The following is a 22145-nucleotide window of genomic DNA, read 5'->3' as shown; positions in this document are numbered from 1 at the left end:
CGAAGTTATAAAAGCAATTGAAGATTCTAAACTTGGAAAAGCACCCGGGCCTGATCAAATACCCGCGGAGTTCTACAGAATGTTGAAGACAGATATAGCACCCATACTGACTTGTTTATTTAATGTATATTTCATAGATGGGAAAATAATGTCTCGATTCTTCTCCGCGTCGATCATAACCCTAATTCCAAAAAAAGACAAAATCCTATCAGACCCCGGGTCATATAGACCCATTTCTCTGTTGAATACAGATTATAAACTATTAACAGTAATAATTGCAAATCGTCTGAAGGAAATATGTAAAATTATACATCAAGATCAGGCCGGTTTTATGTGTGACAGATCACCAACAAAAAACATTCGTAAAACATATCTGTTAATAGAATATTTTTGGAACAAATTGCATAAGGAAAAACCAGCGTATCATGACGATCTTGCTATGGTTGTGGTCGACGTGGAGAAGGCATTCAACTCTATAATATGGGAACATTTGTACACTTCCCTTGAAAAAGTTTGGCTTCTCAGGTAAATTGATTGAATTTATTAAAGCCATATACAACTACCCCATCTCCTCGATACTGGTTAATAATATTCAATCAGATTTTTTTAAATTAGAGAAGGGAACGCGTCAGGGGTGTCCCCTATCACCCCTCCTATTTAATGTGGCCATTGAGCCACTAGCAATTTATCTCAGACAAGAATTGGAGGGAATAAAGATTGGATCTCAGAAGTTTGTGCTTGCCTTATATGCCGACGATCTACTTCTCTATTTTCAACAAACATATAGAAATATTCCTATTGCGTTCAAGGCATTAGATTTATTTAGTAGTATTTCGGGCTATAAAGTCAATACGCTCAAATCGGAGATTCTATGGATATACAAAAACATAGATAGCAAGACACAATATGAGCTAAGAGAGGTCACGCAGATTAGATATCTAGGAATCATGTTACATAAAGATCCTAATTGTTGGTATAGACTTATCTTTACGCCCTTCTTTTCCCGACTTAAAAGTAAGTTGCAAAGATGGGCATTACTCCCCATTTCTCTGTCAGCTAAAATAGCTATGATTAAATCTATCTTATTCCCTCAGATAATTTATACTATGAATAACCATTATTCATTAAGGTAAAAGATATTAAAATATTTAACCAATTATGTGCTAAATTTCTTTGGAGCAAGTCGCGACATATGATAGCCATTAAAAAATTGTCACAACTGAGGGAACATGGGGGGCTAGCTTTCCCGGACATTAAATTATATAACATGGCCATTTTGGCACGGAATGCGGTGGATTGGCTTCTGTCAACCGAGGTACTAACTAACTTAATCTTGGAAGAGAGCTTAATATATCCATTTGTATGTAAAGCAATCTTACATTGTACTCTTATAGAACTCCCAGACAGCATCAAAAGGTTTATCAGTATATACAACGTGATTAAAGCATGGCAAATGACATGTAAATATCTTAAAATTAATTTTTCTATTTCCTCCTATCTTCCGATTAGAGGGAACCCCGAGTTTATAGCTGGATGCGAGTATCAGGTATTTAAAGAATGGGTGGATAAAGGATTTGATAAGTTACTACAATTCTTTGATCAAAGGTTTAACTTAAGAACCTTTGAGTGTATTGTCAGAGAATTTGATCTCCCCAAGAAGGAGAGCTTTTTCGCATATCTTCAGGTACGCCACTTTGCTAACAAGAAAGCTAAGTTAGGGAATTGGCCAGTAGGTTTTAAACAAATTGGAGATTACATCAATGTATATAAGCAAGGAAAGCACTCAATATCATTATTATACAAAATTTTATTGGCAAAGCAAGGACAATTAAATAATGAGCAATACATAGGTTATTGGGCAAAACATTTTCCAGAACTTAGTGGGGATCATATTAAGAAGGGTATCAAATGGCTGATTAAAGCTCCCCTCCGTTCCTCTTGGCATGAATCTTTTTTAAAACTACTCAAAACTATTCGAACAATATAATACTTCAAACCTACACAACAAACTAACCCAACGCTTTTTTAACAAATGGGAAAATATTTTACAGACATATCCGCTTCCCATGCAATATATACTTACTAAGGCATTCCACAAAACAGACTACTTTGAAGGTCTGATATTAAGAGAATTATTTCCAGCATCCAGGCTTTGAAAAATGGGGGACCCTAAGATTCTAAGACATCTTTACTTGGTGTGGTAGAGGAGGAGGAGGCTTTTCTATTTTCCATTTATCTTTCGATCTGGTTAATGAGAATAAAATGTAACAATTGTATTTAGATGCAGCACAGCATCTTGGATTTTTTTTCTCTTTTTGCCTACTTACAATGTTTATTTACTGTGTGATGTCCATAAGGTAATGGGCACGGAACCTGGTTATTATGTAGGCATAAATGTTAGATATTTATCTTTCTCTTTCTGTATACATGATTGGAAAAAAATTTCTTTCTTACCCTGCGTGGTGCACAATGTGAGCAAATGAGCTCTGTTACAGTTATACTGATACTGATGGAAAAATAAATAAACATATTAAAAAAAAACAGAATTTATGCTTACCTGATAAATTACTTTCTCCAACGGTGTGTCCGGTCCATGGCGTCATCCTTACTTGTGGGAATATCTCTTCCCCAACAGGAAATGGCGAAGAGTCCCAGCAAAGCTGGCCATATAGTCCCTCCTAGGCTCCGCCCACCCCAGTCATTCGACCGACGGACAGGAGAAACCATATGGTACCGTGGTGACTGTAGTTAGAGAAAATAATTCATCAGACCTGATTAAAAAACCAGGGCGGGCCGTGGACCGGACACACCGTTGGAGAAAGTAATTTATCAGGTAAGCATAAATTCTGTTTTCTCCAACATTGGTGTGTCCGGTCCACGGCGTCATCCTTACTTGTGGGAACCAATACCAAAGCTTTAGGACACGGATGAAGGGAGGGAGCAAATCAGGTTACCTAAACGGAAGGCACCACGGCTTGCAAAACCTTTCTCCCAAAAATAGCCTCCGAAGAAGCAAAAGTATCACATTTGTAAAATTTGGCAAAGGTGTGTAGTGAAGACCAAGTTGCTGCCTTACATATCTGATCAACAGAAGCCTCGTTCTTGAAGGCCCATGTGGAAGCCACAACCCTAGTGAAGTGAGCTGTGATTCTTTCAGGAGGCTGCCGTCCGGCAGTCTCGTAAGCCAATCGGATGATGCTTTTAAGCCAAAAGGAAAGAGAGGTAGAAGTCGCTTTTTGACCTCTCCTTTTACCAGAATAAACGACAAACAGAGAAGATGTTTGTCTGAAATCTTTTGTAGCTTCTAAGTAGAACTTTAGAGCACGGACTACATCTAAGTTGTGTAGCAAACGTTCCTTCTTTGAAACTGGTTTCGGACACAAAGAAGGTACAACTATCTCCTGGTTAATATTCTTGTTAGAAACAACCTTTGGAAGAAAACCAGGCTTAGTACGCAAAACAACCTTATCTGAATGGAACACCAGATAGGGCGGAGTACACTGCAGAGCAGATAACTCTGAAACTCTTCTAGCAGAAGAAATAGCAACCAAAAACAAAACTTTCCAAGATAATAACTTAATATCTAAGGAATGTAGAGGTTCAAACGGAACCCCTTGAAGAACTGAAAGAACTAGATTAAGACTCCAGGGAGGAGTCAAAGGTCTGTAAACAGGCTTGATCCTGACCAGAGCCTGAACAAATGCTTGAACATCTGGCACAGCTGCCAGTCGTTTGTGTAGTAAGACAGATAAAGCAGAAATCTGTCCCTTTAGAGAACTCGCAGATAATCCTTTATCCAAACCTTCCTGCAGAAAGGAAAGAATCTTAGGAATTTTTATCTTATCCCATGGGAATCCCTTGGATTCAAACCAACAGATATATCTTTTCCATATTTTATGGTAAATCTTTCTAGTTACCGGTTTTCTGGCCTGAACCAGAGTATCTATCACAGAATCTGAAAACCCATGCTTTGATAGAATCAAGCGTTCAATCTCCAAGCCGTCAGCTGGAGGGAGACCAGATTCGGATGTTCGAATGGACCCTGAACAAGAAGGTCCAGTCTCAAAGGTAGCTTCATGGTGGAACCGATGACATATTCACCAGGTCTGCATACCAAGTCCTGCGTGGCCACGCAGGAGCTATCAAGATCACAGAGGCCCTCTCCTGTTTGATCCTGGCTACCAGCCTGGGAATGAGAGGAAACGGTGGGAACACATAAGCTAGGTTGAAAGTCCAAGGTGCTACTAGTGCATCCACTAGAGTCGCCTTGGGATCCCTGGATCTGGACCCGTAACAAGGAACCTTGAAGTTCTGACGAGACGCCATCAGATCCATGTCTGAAATGCCCCATAATTGAGTCAACTGGGCAAAGATCTCCGGGTGGAGTTCCCACTCCCCCGGATGGAATGTCTGACGACTCAGATAATCCGCTTCCCAATTTTCCACACCTGGGATGTGGATCGCAGATAGATGGCAGGAGTGATCCTCTGCCCATTGTATTATTTTGGTTACTTCTTTCATCGCTAGGGATCTCCTTGTTCCCCCCTGATGATTGATATACGCAACAGTCGTCATGTTGTCTGATTGGAATCTTATGAATCTGGCCTTTGCAAGCTGAGGCCAAGCCCTGAGAGCATTGAATATCGCTCTTAGTTCCAGAATGTTTATCGGGAGAAGAGACTCTTCCCGAGACCATAGTCCCTGAGCTTTCAGGGATTCCCAGACCGCGCCCCAGCCCCCTAGACTGGCGTCGGTCGTGACGATGACCCACTCTGGTCTGCGGAAGCTCATTCCCTGGGATAGATGGTCCAGGGTCAGCCACCAACGGAGTGACTCTCTGGTCTTCTGATCTACTTGAATCACTTGAGACAAATCTGTATAGTCCCCATTCCACTGTTTGAGCATGCACAGTTGTAATGGTCTTAGATGAATTCATGCAAAAGGAACTATGTCCATTGCTGCAACCATAAACCCTACCACTTCCATGCACTGAGCTATGGAAGGACGTGGAACAGAGTGAAGAACTTGACAAGCGCTTAGAAGTTTTGACTTTCTGACATCTGTCAGAAAAATCCTCATTTCTAAGGAATCTATTATTGTTCCCAAGAAGGGAACTCTTGTTGACGGAGACAGAGAACTCTTTTCTATGTTCACCTTCCATCCGTGAGATCTGAGAAAGGCCAGAACGATGTCTGTATGAGCCTTTGCTTTTGAAAGGGACGACGCTTGTATTAGAATGTTGTCCAAGTAAGGTACTACTGCAATGCCCCTTGGTCTTAGAACCGCTAAAAGGGACCCGAGTACCTTTGTGAAAATCCTTGGAGCAGTGGCTAACCCGAATGGGAGGGCCACAAACTGGTAATGTTTTTCCAGAAAGGCGAACCTTAGGAACTGATGATGTTCTTTGTGGATAGGAATATGTAGGTACGCATCCTTTAGATCCACGGTAGTCATAAATTGACCTTCTTGGATAGTGGGTAGAATCGTTCGAATGGTTTCCATTTTGAACGATGGTACCCTGAGAAATTTGTTTAGGATCTTTAAATCCAGAATTGGTCTGAAGGTTCCCTCTTTTTTGGGAACTACGAACAGATTTGAGTAAAACCCCATTCCTTGTTCCGTCATTGGAACAGGGTGTATCACTCCCATCTTTAACAGGTCTTCTACACAATGTAAGAACGCCTGTCTCTTTATTTGGTTTAAGGATAAGTGAGACATGTGGAACCTTCCCCTTGGGGGTAGTTCCTTGAATTCCAGAAGATAGCCCTGAGAAACTATTTCTAGTGCCCAGGGATCCTGAACATCTCTTGCCCAAGCCTGAGCAAAGAGAGAGAGTCTGCCCCCTACTAGATCCGGTCCCGGATCGGGGGCTACTCCTTCATGCTGTTTTGTTAGCAGCAGCAGGCTTCTTGGCCTGCTTACCCTTGTTCCAGCCTTGCATAGGTTTCCAGGCTGGTTTGGGCTGTGAGGCATTACCCTCTTGCTTAGAGGATGCGGAATTAGAGGTCGGTCCGTTCCTGAAATTACGAAAGGAACGAAAATTAGACTTATTCTTGGCCTTGAAAGGCCTATCTTGTGGAAGGGCGTGGCCCTTTCCCCCAGTAATGTCTGAGATAATCTCTTTCAGTTCTGGCCCAAAGAGAGTTTTACCTTTGAAAGGGATGTTAAGCAATTTTGTCTTGGATGATACATCCGCTGACCAAGACTTTAGCCAAAGCGCTCTGCGCGCCACAATTGCAAACCCTGAATTTTTCACCGCTAATCTAGCTAATTGCAAAGAGGCATCTAAAATAAAAGAGTTAGCCAACTTAAGTGCGTGAACTCTGTCCATAACCTCCTCATACGGAGTCTCTCTACTGAGCGACTTTTCTAGTTCCTCGAACCAGAACCACGCTGCTGTAGTGACAGGAACAATGCACGAAATGGGTTGTAGAAGGTAACCCTGCTGTACAAAAATCTTCTTAAGCAAACCTTCCAATTTTTTATCCATAGGATCTTTGAAAGCACAACTATCCTCAATAGGGATAGTAGTGCGCTTGTTTAGAGTAGAAACTGCCCCCTCGACCTTAGGGACTGTCTGCCATAAGTCCTTTCTGGGGTCGACCATAGGAAATAATTTCTTAAATATAGGTGGGGGAACAAAAGGTATGCCGGGCTTCTCCCACTCCTTATTCACTATGTCCGCCACCCGCTTGGGTATAGGAAAAGCGTTGGGGTGCACCGGAACCTCTAGAAACTTGTCCATCTTGCATAATTTCTCTGGGATGACCAAGTTGTCACAATCATCCAGAGTAGATAACATCTCCTTAAGCAGTGCGCAGAGATGTTCTAATTTAAATTTAAATGTCACAACATCAGGTTCAGCTTGTTGAGAAATTTTTCCTGAATCTGAAATTTCCCCATCTGACAGAACCTCCCTCATGGCCACTTCAGATTGGTGTGAGGGTATGACAGAACAATTATCATCAGCGCCCTCCTGCTCTTCAGTGTTTAAAACAGAGCAATCGCGCTTTCTCTGATATGCAGGCATTTTGGATAAAATATTTGCTATGGAGTTATCCATTACAGCCGTCAATTGTTGCATGGTAATAAGCATTGGCGCGCTAGATGTACTAGGGGCCTCCTGCGTGGGCAAAACTGGTGTAGACACAGTAGGGGATGATGTAGTATCATGTCTACTCCCCTCATCTGAGGAATCATCTTGGGCAATTTCATTATCTGTGGCAGTACTGTCCTTACTTTGTTTGGACGCTATGGCACAATTATCACACAATTTTGAGTGGGGAGACCCATTGGCTTTCACACATATAGAACATAGCTTATCCGAAGGCACAGACATGTTAAACAGACTTAAACTTGTCAATAAAGCACAAAAAAACGTTTTAAAACAAAACCGTTACTGTCTCTTTAAATTTTAAACAGAGCACACTTTATTACTGAATATGTGAAAAAGTATGAAGGAATTGTTCAATTTTCAGAGCTTTAACCCTTAAAATAACGGAACCGGAGCCGTTTACAAATTTAACCCCTATACAGTCCCAGCTACAGCCTTTGCTGTGACTTTACCAAGCCCAGAGGGGAATACGATACCAAATGACGCCTTCTAGACACTTTTCCAACAACTTTCTGGTCCTCACACATGCATCTGCATGTCTTGCTCTCAAAAACAACTGCGCAGTAATGGTGCGAAAATGAGGCTCAGCCTACAACTGGGAAGGCCCTCCCTGACTGGAAAAGGTGTCTAACACAGTGCCTGCAGTTAAAAAACGTTCCCCAAGTTTATAAGTGTGAATTATCAGCATAAACATGAATAAAATGTCCAAATAAAGCAATCGATTTAGCCCATAAAAGTGTCTACCAGTTTTATAGCCCATATTAAGCCTGTTATTCTGTTTGAAACTAAGAAAAATGGCTTACCGATCCCCATGAGGGGAAATGACAGCCTTCCAGCATTACACAGTCTTGTTAGAAATATGGCTAGTCATACCTTAAGCAGAAAAGTCTGCTAACTGTTTCCCCCAACTGAAGTTACTTCATCTCAACAGTCCTATGTGGAAACAGCAATCGATTTTAGTTACTGTCTGCTAAAATCATCTTCCTCTCACAAACAGAAATCTTCATCCTTTTCTGTTTCAGAGTAAATAGTACATACCAGCACTATTTTAAAATAACAAACTCTTGATAGTAGAATAAAAAACTACAACTAAACACCACATACTCTTAACCATCTCCGTGGAGATGTTGCCTGTGCAACGGCAAAGAGAATGACTGGGGTGGGCGGAGCCTAGGAGGGACTATATGGCCAGCTTTGCTGGGACTCTTTGCCATTTCCTGTTGGGGAAGAGATATTCCCACAAGTAAGGATGACGCCGTGGACCGGACACACCAATGTTGGAGATAAAGAATTTGGCAAATAAACTCCATTAGTGGTGCAGTAATAAGATCTGAAGGCTTTCTGATTTGTTGAATATGATCAGACCCAACAGAGACATTATCTGCAGCTACTGAGTTTCCGCCTAATCCTTGTATAACATCTTGCATATTAATATACACCTGTCAGGGTGGCACGTAGGATAGAGGCTTGTCGGATAGACACCGCACATGGAGTCTTTTTTTGGGAACTTGCCATACAGTGAAACTGGAGTGATCTGTATCGGATGCCGACACGAGCAGTCTTAACTGTGAGTACAGATATTGTTTCTTATCCATGCTACCCTATGCTGCACTAAAAGGAACTCCCCTTCTCTATAGGTGGAACTACACACACAATAAACTTTACTATGGATAGCTGCTGGAAATCAACCAAGGCCGCATTACATCATCCTGTACTAGGACTCTTTTTCGGGACTCAATACACATATTGATACTGGAATACTTTTATGTCAGCATATGATTATCATTTAAGTACCGATCCACTTTTTTATCCACAGTGCTTTTTATATACAGTGCATTGTATTATTGTAGTATATTGTATTATTTTAGTAGGTCGATCTAATAGTGTGTTTTAGGATGTTTTTAGTGTTTTATATATGTAACTATTAAATAATTGTATGACTTACATGTAACCAGCACCTTCAATCATCCTGGGATTTATTATTATTATTATTATTATTATTATTATATTTATATTTTACTTATTATTTAAATATTATATCTACTTATTTTAGTTTGAACATATACTGTTCCTATGTTGTTTCTTAACTGATCAAATAACATTTGCGGTTTATCTTCTACACTTGTTCACTTTGATCAGTGAGAGCAATTTGATACATTAATATTCTCTGTCTATATATGTTACACTTTGGCTTATCCTTTTAGCGCTCCCTAGTCACCTAACCTTCCATTACTGTTTTTTATAGGGCTTTTGGAGAGATCCCTATTTTCTAGTTGGAGTTTGTTGTAACTATTTTTTGGCGCTGGTCACACCTCTTCTTTTTTCTACCAGCAAACTGAATAACACAATTTAAAGCAATCATGTGAAGCTCAAAAAATATATGACATTCAAAATATCTTTTCATGCATGACATTTTAAGACATTCAGTTTAAGAAAGTTAATTCATCAATATACAATTAAATTTCCTTCAAGGGACAGAAAAAATTTCATATTTAAAATGCTTATAACATTCTTTAAAGTTCATCTTTAGTTCATTACTTACTCAAAGAGCAGCATGAATTTCTCTAAAGAAAGTAAAAAGGCTGTAATTACATATTGGTGGCTATCATGGACACAGAATTGATAAAATATTTCAAATAGCTTTTTATACTGAAAATAGATTTTAATATCCCCATTTAGTACATTTATTAAGCTAAACTTTTTTTAAAAAAAGTTGCATTAAACTCAGCATGAATACATTAAAATAAAGTGTTACACTCATATACAATATCTAATAAAAATTATGGTTGAATTTATGTATTTATGTTTATATGTGTATATATGAAAATAAATTAATATACATATATACACATACATATAAACACATATATACATATGTACTGTATATATAAACATACACATGTGTACAGTATATACAGTATGTATTAATCCATTATAGCCCTTTCCATTCAACTACCTTGTCATATACCATAAACCTTTTAACCCTTATAACAATTTTTTTATAATTATATTAATAATGTGTCACCGTTGTTGAAGGCATACATTGTGTGGCTGTGTTTTTGGGACCCAGGGAGGAAAAGAACTTCACATGGTCCTGAGCCTAACACCATTTGGCAAAATGCTGTAACTAACTCATAGCATTTTGCTTTTAATCTAGCTGTGTTCTTGCAAAAGAGTGCAAGGCGTTCAATGTGTTGTGTTAATAATTTTGTTTTATAATTTTCCCTATGGGTTTTGCACCCAGGTTGATCTAGAGTTAACTGCCAGTCAGTGAAAGATGTGCAGCTCTCTGTGAGCTCTTGTGATGTGTACCCAGTTTGTTATGAAAGTGCATTTCTCTGTTTCATATGTGTCATGGGCAATTACAAAGGACCCATCACAATTTATGCAAAATACATTTTCACAGTCCCAGTGAAACAGAGGCGGTTAGAGATTCCTTTAGTTAAAAATTGTATTCGTAACTTGCATTAAAAAGGATTATCGGCACAGCATAAAGACACCACAGCTGACGCATTTCCTACCATATTTGGATGTTTTAATTTGCCACACTGTTCAGAGTATAGTCACTGAAGTATACAGAAAGGAAATTACAGGCAATACTATATTGAGAGCGGACTCTTTACATCCAAATCATCTTAAGAAAGGTATACCTAAGGGTCAGTATATTAGGCTTAGATTGAATTGTATAAAATTTGAATGACTACTGGAAACATGCCAATGATCTGACTACACGTCTTGCTGACTGGGGTTATGACTTGTGTGAATTAGTGTCAGGATTTGAAAGAGATGCCTTACTTAAAGATAGGGCTAAAAATAAAAATAGAAATAGCTTAGAGCAGAAAGGCATAAACATTATCACTAAATATAGTAGACAGTTTAATGAGATTTGCAATATTATCAGGAAAAGAATACAGCTACTAGAGAGGGATGAGGATTTGAAATCAATCTCTAGTAATTGTAATTTCAATACATAGGTCTTACCTCTAGGGGTTTCAAGGACAGGATAAGAGAACATCTACTGTCTCTAGAGGCGGAGGCGCCTAAAACACCAGTCGCTAAGCATTTTTTTGAACATACTAACAAATTGGAATATTTTAAATTCCAAGGTATAGAACAAGTCACATTGGCCTCTATTTAACAAAATCTGGCGGACCTGATCCGACAGTGTGGATCAGGTCCGCCAGACCTCGCTGAATATGGAGAGCAATACGCTCTCCGTATTCAGCATTGCACCAGCAGCTCACAAGAGCTGCTGGTGTAATGCTGCCCACTGCAGACTCGCGGCCAATGGGCCGCGAGCAGGGAGGTGTCAATAAACCCGATCGTACTCGATCGGGTTGAATTCCGGCGATGTCTGTCCTTCTGGTCAGAGCAGGCGGACAGGTTTATGGAGCAGCCGTCTTTGTGACTGCTGTTTCATAACTGTTGTTTCTGGTGAGCCTGCAGGCTCACCAGAAACACGGGGCATCAAGCTCCATTCGGAGCTTGATAGATAGGCCCCATTGGGTGCAAGAGGTGGCGATAGATATCAGGCCCTTAGTAAAAAAATAAATCTTTTGGATCTATACGCTTAGAACTGGTTTTCCTTTAGGGATAAATAAAATTAGTGATGTTAAATTATACATTGACAGATAATAGTTAATGCTACATCATAGTCAACATTATATATTGACAGCCTGTCTACAGGGAGTGCAGAATTATTAGGCAAGTTGTATTTTTGAGGATTAATTTTATTATTGAACAACAACCATGTTCTCAATGAACCCAAAAAACTCATTAATATCAAAGCTGAATAGTTTTGGAAGTAGTTTTTAGTTTGTTTTTAGTTATAGCTATTTCAGGGGGATATCTGTGTGTGCAGGTGACTATTACTGTGCATAATTATTAGGCAACTTAACAAAAAAACAAATATATACCCATTTCAATTATTTATTTTTACCAGTGAAACCAATATAACATCATTCACAAATATACATTTCTGACATTCAAAAACAAAACAAAAACAAATCAGTGACCAATATAGCCACCTTTCTTTGCAAGGACACTCAAAAGCCTGCCATCTATGGATTCTGTCAGTGTTTTGATCTGTTCACCATCAACATTGTGTGCAGCAGCAACCACAGCCTCCCAGACACTGTTCAGAGAGGTGTACTGTTTTCCCTCCTTGTAAATCTCACATTTGATGATGGACCACAGGTTCTCAATGGGGTTCAGATCAGGTGAACAAGGAGGCCATGTCATTAGATTTTCTTCTTTTATACCCTTTCTTGCCAGACACGCTGTGGAGTACTTGGACGCGTGTGATGGAGCATTGTCCTGCATGAAAATCATGTTTTTCTTGAAGGATGCAGACTTCTTCCTGTACCACTGCTTGAAGAAGGTGTCTTCCAGAAACTGGGAGTAGGACTGGGAGTTGAGCTTGACTCCATCCTCAACCCGAAAAGGCCCCACAAGCTCATCTTTGATGATACCAGCCCAAACCAGTACTCCACCTCCACCTTGCTGGCGTCTGAGTCGGACTGGAGCTCTCTGCCCTTTACCAATCCAGCCACGGGCCCATCCATCTGGTCCATCAAGACTCACTCTCATTTCATCAGTCCATAAAACCTTAGAAAAATCAGTCTTGAGATATTTCTTGGGCCAGTCTTGACGTTTCAGCTTGTGTGTCTTGTTCAGTGGTGGTCGTCTTTCAGCCTTTCTTACCTTGGCCATGTCTCTGAGTATTGCACACCTTGTGCTTTTGGGCACTCCAGTGATGTTGCAGCTCTGAAATATGGCCAAACTGGTGGCAAGTGGCATCTTGGCAGCTGCACGCTTGACTTTTCTCAGTTCATGGGCAGTTATTTTGCGCCTTGGTTTTTCCACGCGCTTCTTGCGACCCTGTTGACTATTTTGAATGAAACGCTTGATTGTTCGATGATCACGCTTCAGAAGCTTTGCAATTTTAAGAGTGCTGCATCCCTCTGCAAGATATCTCACTATTTTGACTTTTCTGAGCCTGTCAAGTCCTTCTTTTGACCCATTTTGCCAAAGGAAAGGAAGTTGCCTAATAATTATGCACACCTGATATAGGGTGTTGATGTCATTAGACCACACCCCTTCTCATTACAGAGATGCACATCACCTAATATGCTTAATTAGTAGTAGGCTTTCGAGCCTATACAGCTTGGAGTAAGACAACATGCATAAAGAGGATGATGTGGTCAAAATACTAATTTGCCTAATAATTCTGCACTCCCTGTATGTGAATTTGCTTATTTAAAGAAAATGTAACCACTTAGTAATAGCTCAGTGACTGCTCCTTGTACATTATCTGCCAGTTTTTCGATGGGTGTCAGTTACCCATATCCCCACAGAGCGATTATAATGCTTTACTGCACATTGATATACCTGAAGCTTTAACGGCTTTGAATACATTTGCAAGCGCTTGTTGTGTTTACTGATTACATTCAACTTATATACCAGAGTAGCCACTTTTTACAATAAGCTGTCTTAACTTTAGTTATATACAATGTTGCAATTTATATGGGGTTCCCGTGAAATTCTAGATACATAAATCTTAATTGTTCTTTTTAAATGAGTGTCTTTCTTATATTTGGCTGTATTAGTTTGTTGTAATTTTGTGCATGAATATTTGTTTAAGGGTAAAGCGATTAAATGGTTAATTGTACATAATTTTGTTATACCACACTGTTATTGGGCAATATGACTGCTTTCTCTTGATTTAACAGCTGTTAGAAATGCTTGTTCATTAGCTCTGATGAAACGCCCGTAAGGCAGGAAACGTGTCATCGGTGGTGTCTGCCTGTCTGCTGTGCCGATAATTCTTTTTAATGCTAGTTACAAATAAAATGTATTTTTAACTAAAGGAATCTCTCCCTGCCTCTGTTTCACTGGGACTCTGAATTTTTTTTTGCATGACATATACTTTGAGAGAAGGGGTTTGGAGAGCCCTATCTGTTCCGGTTTTCAACACAGCCCTCACCTGTGGTATTACCTGGTGAGTCTGAGAGGCTGCACGCTGCAAGTCGGTTTGGCAATATATGCCTTACACATGGAGATTAGCGTTTTGCTATGGCAATATGGAGTAGGCAGCTTGAAGGTGGATTTCTATTGATCCTGAACGCCATTGGTGCTGTAAGCTTTTTGTTTTTTTAGGTATCTTGGAAGACATTGATGTAAGTACTTACTATACCCTGTGATATCCACATTAGTGGGACTCTTGGTTTGAGTTGTTTTCACTAGGGAACCGTTTATATATATATGGTAAAAATGCTGACAAAGTCTTTAAATTTTTTTGGATCCTACCACAATTTAGCCAAATGCTATAACTAACTGTTTCATTTTGCTTTTAATCTAGCTGTGTGCTTGGACGAGAGTGCCAGACTTTGTATGTGTTGTGCTGATAATTTTGTTTTGTAATTTTCTACATAGGCTTGGTGAGCACCCAGGGCTGTGAGTTTTGCAGTCCATTTCTGTGTTAGCCCTTTCAACTTAAATACCTGAATATATGAAAAATAGTTTTTATTAAGTTTCAATATATATAAAAATATATACTTAAAAATAAATAGAACATTTTCGTCTATGTGAAGAACACTTGAATGTAAAATATTCATAAATACCCTCGGGTTGGCATTGGTTTAACTCCTGGTAAGTTTGCGCTCACCATTGAAGACTACAGGGAGAATAAGTTAAAACGGTCATGGATGGGGGGCAGAGCGTGCGGGCGTGCTTAATGGCCGCACCTAACTAGAGCTCCTGTAACGGTAACGGCTAGGCTTTCCCTCAGACTGGTGAATACTAAACGAAGATGCCTGTCTACAATCACTAAAAGTGAGAGGAGAACCCGGAGACTGCTGGACCGATTCCCAGAGCCATGCCGATAGTGGATCAGCTGTTTTTACGGATCGCAATAGAGGCCACAACTGAAGCCTGCTCCAGCATTAGGGAGACCGTCGTCAGACGAAGAGGGTCAGAGAACTCTGAAGGGCCTCTGTTCCTGTATCGGAAGATCTTTGGGAGACAAGCAGGGCTAACGCTGGGTCTGGGTAAGCTGCATCGCATAAAGGCACTGATGCCGGATCAGCAGTTATAGCTGATAAAAAGCCCCATTACAATATGCCTTAAAGTTGGTGCAGACCTATAACGCCCCAAACACTTCACATGAAGATCATATAATTCACATTAGGGGCATAATATGCTACGCATGCTGAATAAAAGGGAAAAAAAAGAGGCTATGCATTGATTTATTGAAATAAAACATGATATATCCCAATCTAAGTGACTTTTCAAAAACAGTCCTGTAAGACTTTGGCTCAGAAAACTCTGCTATCTACCATTAAGGGTTTGGGCCCACACATATCTCACCAGCATGACACAGTGCAGAAACATTAAAGGGGACAAGGCTCTAAAGTCTACTACGGTCCCTGCCTCAGTTAATGCCTTCTTTAAAAGCTCTGACCACAAAAAGAAAAAACTTGATCAGCCTCAGGTATGCAGTGACGAGGAAGAAATGTCAGATAACCCTGATACTATTCAAGCATCAGTGTCCCCCTCCCACTCACAGAAGCAATGGAAGCCCTTATAAACCAGGTTAAATCTTGTATAAAAACAGAATGTGCTGCACTGAAAAAAGATATCAATGATCTGTGGTGTACAGTCGAATCCCTTGAGGATCATAGTGAGGATATTACTAGAGAAGTGTCTGAGATGTCACATACTATTGAAAGTCAACAAATGCAGATTTCTGATCTGGAGAACAAAATAGATGATATTGAAAACTGTTCAAGGAGGACCAGCCTCCGTATACGTGGCATTCCAGAATCTGTGAAAAATGAAGACATATCAGAACACCTACAAAACCTCTTTCAGTCTTTAGCCATCTGCAATAAAAGAGTGATTGACGTCATACCTCTTGAGAGGGCACATAGGTCTCTCAGACCCAAGCCTGGTGACAATCAGCCCCCAAGGGACATAATTGTGTGTTTCTTGAGCTACAGGGACAAGGAGAAGATATTCCAGATGGCAAGAACACAGCCAACTTTTTCTTATCAAGGTGCGAAAATTCAAATCTTCCAAGATCTGTCAACCAGAACGCTTTTATTGAGAATATAATTTGCTTCTTTCACTGCTCATTTGCAGGCACTTAAAATTCCTTACAGATGGGGCTTTCCAGTATCCATACAAATTGTTAAGAATGGCAAACGCTTTGAATGTTTCTCTACGGGGGATATTAATGACTTTTGTCACCTTTTGGATATACCAACTCCTGAGGCCGCTGCTCCACCCCCCCCAAACTCTCCACGCCTTTGCCGAAGCCACAGAGACGACTTTGGTCTGAAGTCCTTAATAAGCAGCAGCGGAAGAAGATTTGCACTGCTCCTACAACTCAGTTAGACAATACTATAACTGTCACTTTGTGATTTGGTACTTAAGTGTTTGTGAGTATATGGTTGTATACCTACCCTGCAGGGTGATAACTAGCACCATCTCATACTGACTTTTTATATTAATAAATATACCTGTTACTTTACACAGATTCTACTCTGTTGGTGCTCATCAACTTTGAATTTAACAAGACTTTCGACTTGTAAAAATAAGTTGCTCCTCGATAATGTTTGTATTTACATGATTTAATGTTTTAATGTCTAAATGTTTTGTTTCCACTGGCTCTGGTTTTGAGTCAGTATCAGATAGAGATTAGTCTGTTGTGGTGGCCACACCGGGCCATATTTCCCCCCTTTCTTTTCATATCTACTCTTGCCTACTGTCTATTTCTGTAGCTCTCATACCCCTGCACTCTTAACTTTTTCTGGAGGGTAGCTCCTATCGCAGTATCAGCTACTCTCCACATCTGTTTCCTCCCTTTTCCCCTCTTCCTCCCCTCTGTTCCCTTCCTTTTTTCCTTCTACTCAATACTGTACCAGAGTATTTATTGTATTTGATTGTATTTGATTTTGTTAACTTGTTCAAAAAAGTTATATATTTGGATTTTTTCTATTTGTATTCTCGGATACTCTAGCTTTTTAGCATCCAACACACTTGTCCGGTACCTGTTGGCTCATTTTTTTTTTATAATTATATATAAATATTACTAACTACTATCTCATGCCAGCACCGCAGCAACTCAGTCAGTTCAGACTTTCTACACAAAATGTTAAAGGTTTTCTCTCCCCACAAAAACACTCAATAGCCTTCCACAATTTCTACAAAAAGAGAATTGACATTATTATGATACAAGAGACACATTTCAAAAAATCTAATGAACCCTCCCTCTCCAAACTATACTTTGACCAGCATTTTTTGTGCTCTAGCCCGACAAGACATAATGGGGTTTGCATATCCTTTAGAAAAGGCACATCATTTGAGTTACTTAATAAATACCTTGATAAAGATGGTCGTTTTTTAATCTTACTGGGACTATACTTTGGCAAACCTGTAACGCTAGCTAATATTTACGCTCCTAACTGCCCAAAACCTCCCTTTTTTCGTAAGGTGGTTAATCAGCTAATTGAAAATATCAAAAGGCCCTATTTTTCTAGGAGGTGATTTTAATTTTCCAATTAACCCCATGTTGAATACATCATCAGGCAGATCCTATATAAGGAACTCACAGATAAGGGCCAACTGGCAGGCAATTTGCACTATCCCTTTTTCTCCAACATTGGTGTGTCCGGTCCACGGCGTCATCCTTACTTGTGGGAATATCTCTTCCCCAACAGGAAATGGCAAAGAGTCCCAGCAAAGCTGGCCATATAGTCCCTGCTAGGCTCCGCCCACCCCCAGTCATTCTCTTTGCCGTTGCACAGGCAACATCTCCACGGAGATGGTTAAGAGTATGTGGTGTTTAGTTGTAGTTTTTTATTCTACTATCAAGAGTTTGTTATGTTAAAATAGTGCTGGTATGTACTATTTACTCTGAAACAGAAAGAGATGAAGAATTCTGTTTGTGAGAGGAAGTTGATTTTAGCAGACAGTAACTAAAATCCTTTGCTGTTTCCACATAGGACTGTTGAGATGAAGTAACTTCAGTTGGGGGAAACAGTTAGCAGACTTTTCTGCTTAAGGTATGACTAGCCATATTTCTAACAAGACTGTGTAATGCTGGAAGGCTGTAATTTCCCCTCATGGGGACCGGTAAGCCATTTTCTTAGTCTCAAGCAGAATAAAGGGCTTAATATGGGCTATAAAACTGGTAGACACTTTTATGGGCAAAATCGATTGCTTTATTTGGGCATTTTATACATGTTTATGCTGGTATTTCACACTTATAAACTTGGGGAACATTTTTTAACGTCAGGCACTATGTTAGACACCTTTTCCAGTCAGGAAGGGCCTTCCCAGTTGTAGGCTGAGCCTCATTTTCGCGCCATTACTGCGCAGTTGTTTTTGAGAGCAAGACATGCAGATGCATGTGTGAGGACCTGAAAATAGTTGGAAAAGTTCCTAGAAGGCGTCATTTGGTATCGTATTCCCCTCTGGGCTTGGTAGAGTCGCAGCAAAGGCTGTAGCTGGGACTGTAGTTGGGTTAAAACTGTAACCGGCTCCGGTTTCGTTATTTTAAGGGTTAAAGCTCTGAAAATTGGTGTGCAATACTTTTAATGCTTTAAGACACTGTGGTGAAATTTGAACAATTCCTTCATATTTTTTCACATATTCAGTAATAAAGTGTGCTCTGTTTAAAATTTAAAGAGACAGTAATGGTTTTGTTTTAAAACGGTTTTTGTGTTTTACTGACAAGTTTAAGCCTGTTTAACATGTCTGTGCCTTCAGATAAGATATGTATGCAACAATTGACGGCTGTAATGGATAACTCCATAGCAAATATTTTATCCAAAATGCCTGCATATCAGAGAAAGTGCGATTGCTCTGTTTTAAACACTGAAGAGCAGGAGGGCGCTGATGATAATTGTTCTGTCATACCCTCACACCAATCTGAAGGGGCCATGAGGGAGGTTTTGTCAGATGGGGACATTTCAGATTCAGGAAAAATTTCCCAACAGGCTGAACCTGATGTTGTGACATTTAAATTTAAATTAGAACATCTCTGCGCACTGCTTAAGGAGGTGTTATCTACTCTGGATGATTGTGACAACCTGGTCATTCCAAAAAAATTATGCAAGATGGACAAGTTCCTAGAGGTTCCGGTGCAACCCGACGCTTTTCCTATACCCAAGCGGGTGGCGGACATAGTGAATAAGGAATGGGAGAATCCCGGCATACCTTTTGTTCCCCCTCCTATATTTAAGAAATTATTTCCTATGGTCGACCCCAGAAAGGACTTATGGCAGACAGTCCCTAAGGTCGAGGGGGCAGTTTCTACTCTAAACAAGCGCACTACTATTCCTATCGAGGATAATTGTGCTTTCAAAGATCCTATGGATAAAAAATTGGAGGGTTTGCTTAAAAAGATTTTTGTACAGCAAGGTTACCTTCTTCAACCCATTTCGTGCATTGTTCCTGTCACTACAGCAGCGTGGTTCTGGTTCGAGGAACTAGAAAAGTCGCTCAGTAGAGAGACTCCATATGAGGAGGTTATGGACAGAGTTCACGCACTTAAGTTGGCTAACTCTTTTATTTTAGATGCCGCTTTGCAAATAGCTAGATTAGCGGCGAAAAATTCAGGGTTTGCAATTGTGGCGCGCAGAGCGCTTTGGCTAAAGGCTTGGTCAGCGGATGTATCATCCAAGACAAAATTGCTTAATATCCCCTTCAAGGGTAAAACTCTCTTTGGGCCAGAATTGAAAGAGATTATCTCAGACATCACTGGGGGAAAGGGCCACGCCCTCCCACAAGATAGGCCTTTCAAAGCCAAGAATAAGTCTAATTTTCGTTCCTTTCGTAATTTCAGGAAAGGACCGGGCTCTAATTCTGCATCCTCTAAGCAAGAGGGTAATACCTCACAGACCAAACCAGCCTGGAAACCGATGCAAGGCTGGAACAAGGGTAAGCAGGCCAAGAAGCCTGCCGCTGCTAACAAAACAGCATGAAGGAGTAGCCCTCAATCCGGGACCGGATCTAGTGGGGGGCAGACTCTCTCTCTTTGCTCAGGCTTGGGCAAGAGATGTTCAGGATCCCTGGACGCTAGAAATAGTTTCTCAGGGTTATCTTCTGGAATTCAAGGAACTACCCCCAAGGGGAAGGTTCCACATGTCTCACTTATCCTCAAACCAAATAAAGAGACAGGCATTCTTACATTGTGTAGAAGACCTGTTAAAGATGGGAGTGATACACCCAGTTCCAACGGCGGAACAAGGAATGGGATTTTACTCAAATCTGTTTGTAGTTCCCAAAAAAGAGGGAACTTTCAGACCAATCCTGGATTTAAAGATCCTAAACAAATTTCTCAGAGTACCATCGTTCAAGATGGAAACCATTAGAACGATTCTACCCACAATTCAGGAAAGTCAATTTATGACTACCGTGGATCTAAAGGATGCGTATCTACATATCCCTATCCACAAAGAACATCATCAGTTCCTAAGGTTTGCCTTTCTGGACAAACATTACCAGTTTGTGGCCCTCCCATTCGGGTTAGCCACTGCTCCAAGGATTTTCACAAAGGTACTCAGATCCCTTCTAGCGGTTCTAAGACCAAGGGGCATTGCAGTAGTACCGTACTTGGACGACATTCTAGTACAAGCGTCGTCTCTTTCAAAGGCAAAGGCTCACTCAGACATCGTTCTGGCCTTTCTCAGATCTCATGGATGGAAGGTGAACATAGAAAAAAGTTCCCTGTCTCCGTCTACAAGAGTTCCCTTCTTGGGAACAATAATAGATTCATTAGAAATGAGGATTTTCTTGACAGAAGTCAGAAAGTCAAAACTTCTAAACGCTTGTCAAGTTCTTCATTCTATTCCTCATCCTTCCGTAGCTCAGTGCATGGAAGTAGTAGGATTGATGGTTGCAGCAATGGACATAGTTCCTTTTGCGCGAATTCATCTAAGACCATTACAACTGTGCATGCTGAAACAGTGGAATGGGGACTATACAGACTTGTCTCCAGTGATTCAAGTAGATCAGAAGACCAGAGACTCACTCCGTTGGTGGCTAACCCAGGATCACCTATCCCAGGGAATGAGCTTCCGCAGTCCAGAGTGGGTCATCGTCACGACCGACGCCAGCCTAGTGGGCTGGGGCTCGGTCTGGGAATCCCTGAAAGCTCAGGGACTGTGGTCTCGGGAAGAGTCTCTTCTCCCGATAAACATTCTGGAACTAAGAGCGATATTCAATGCTCTCAGGGCTTGGCCTCAGCTAGCAAAGGCAAGATTCATAAGATTCCAATCAGACAACATGACAACTGTTGCGTATCTCAATCATCAGGGGGGAACAAGGAGTTCCCTGGCGATGAAAGAAGTGACCAAAATCATACAATGGGCGGAGAATCACTCCTGCCACCTATCTGCGATCCACATTCCAGGTGTGGAAAACTGGGAAGCGGATTATTTGAGTCGTAAGACATTCCATCCGGGGGAGTGGGAACTCCACCCGGAGATCTTTGCCCAGTTGACGCAACTATGGGGCATTCCAGATATGGATCTGATGGCGTCTCGTCAGAACTTCAAGGTTCCTTGCTACGGGTCCAGATCCAGGGATCCCAAGGCGACTCTAGTGGATGCACTAGTAGCGCCTTGGACCTTCAACCTAGCTTATGTGTTTCCACCGTTTCCTCTCATTCCCAGGCTGGTAGCCAGGATCAAACAGGAGAGGGCCTCGGTGATCTTGATAGCTCCTGCGTGGCCACGCAGGACTTGGTATGCAGACCTGGTGAATATGTCATCGGTTCCACCATGAAAGCTACCTTTGAGACAGGACCTTCTTGTTCAGGGTCCATTCGAACATCCAAATCTGGTCTCCCTCCAGCTGACGGCTTGGAGATTGAACGCTTGATTCTATCAAAGCGTGGGTTTTCAGATTCCGTGATAGATACTCTGGTTCAAGCCAGAAAACCGGTAACTAGAAAGATTTACCATAAAATATGGAAAAGATATATCTGCTGGTGTGAATCCAAGGGATTCCCATGGAATAAGAT

This window comes from Bombina bombina, chromosome 6 (genome assembly GCF_027579735.1).
Source record: "Bombina bombina isolate aBomBom1 chromosome 6, aBomBom1.pri, whole genome shotgun sequence".
Lineage (NCBI taxonomy): Eukaryota > Metazoa > Chordata > Amphibia > Anura > Bombinatoridae > Bombina > Bombina bombina.
This window is presented reverse-complemented; position numbering follows the sequence as displayed.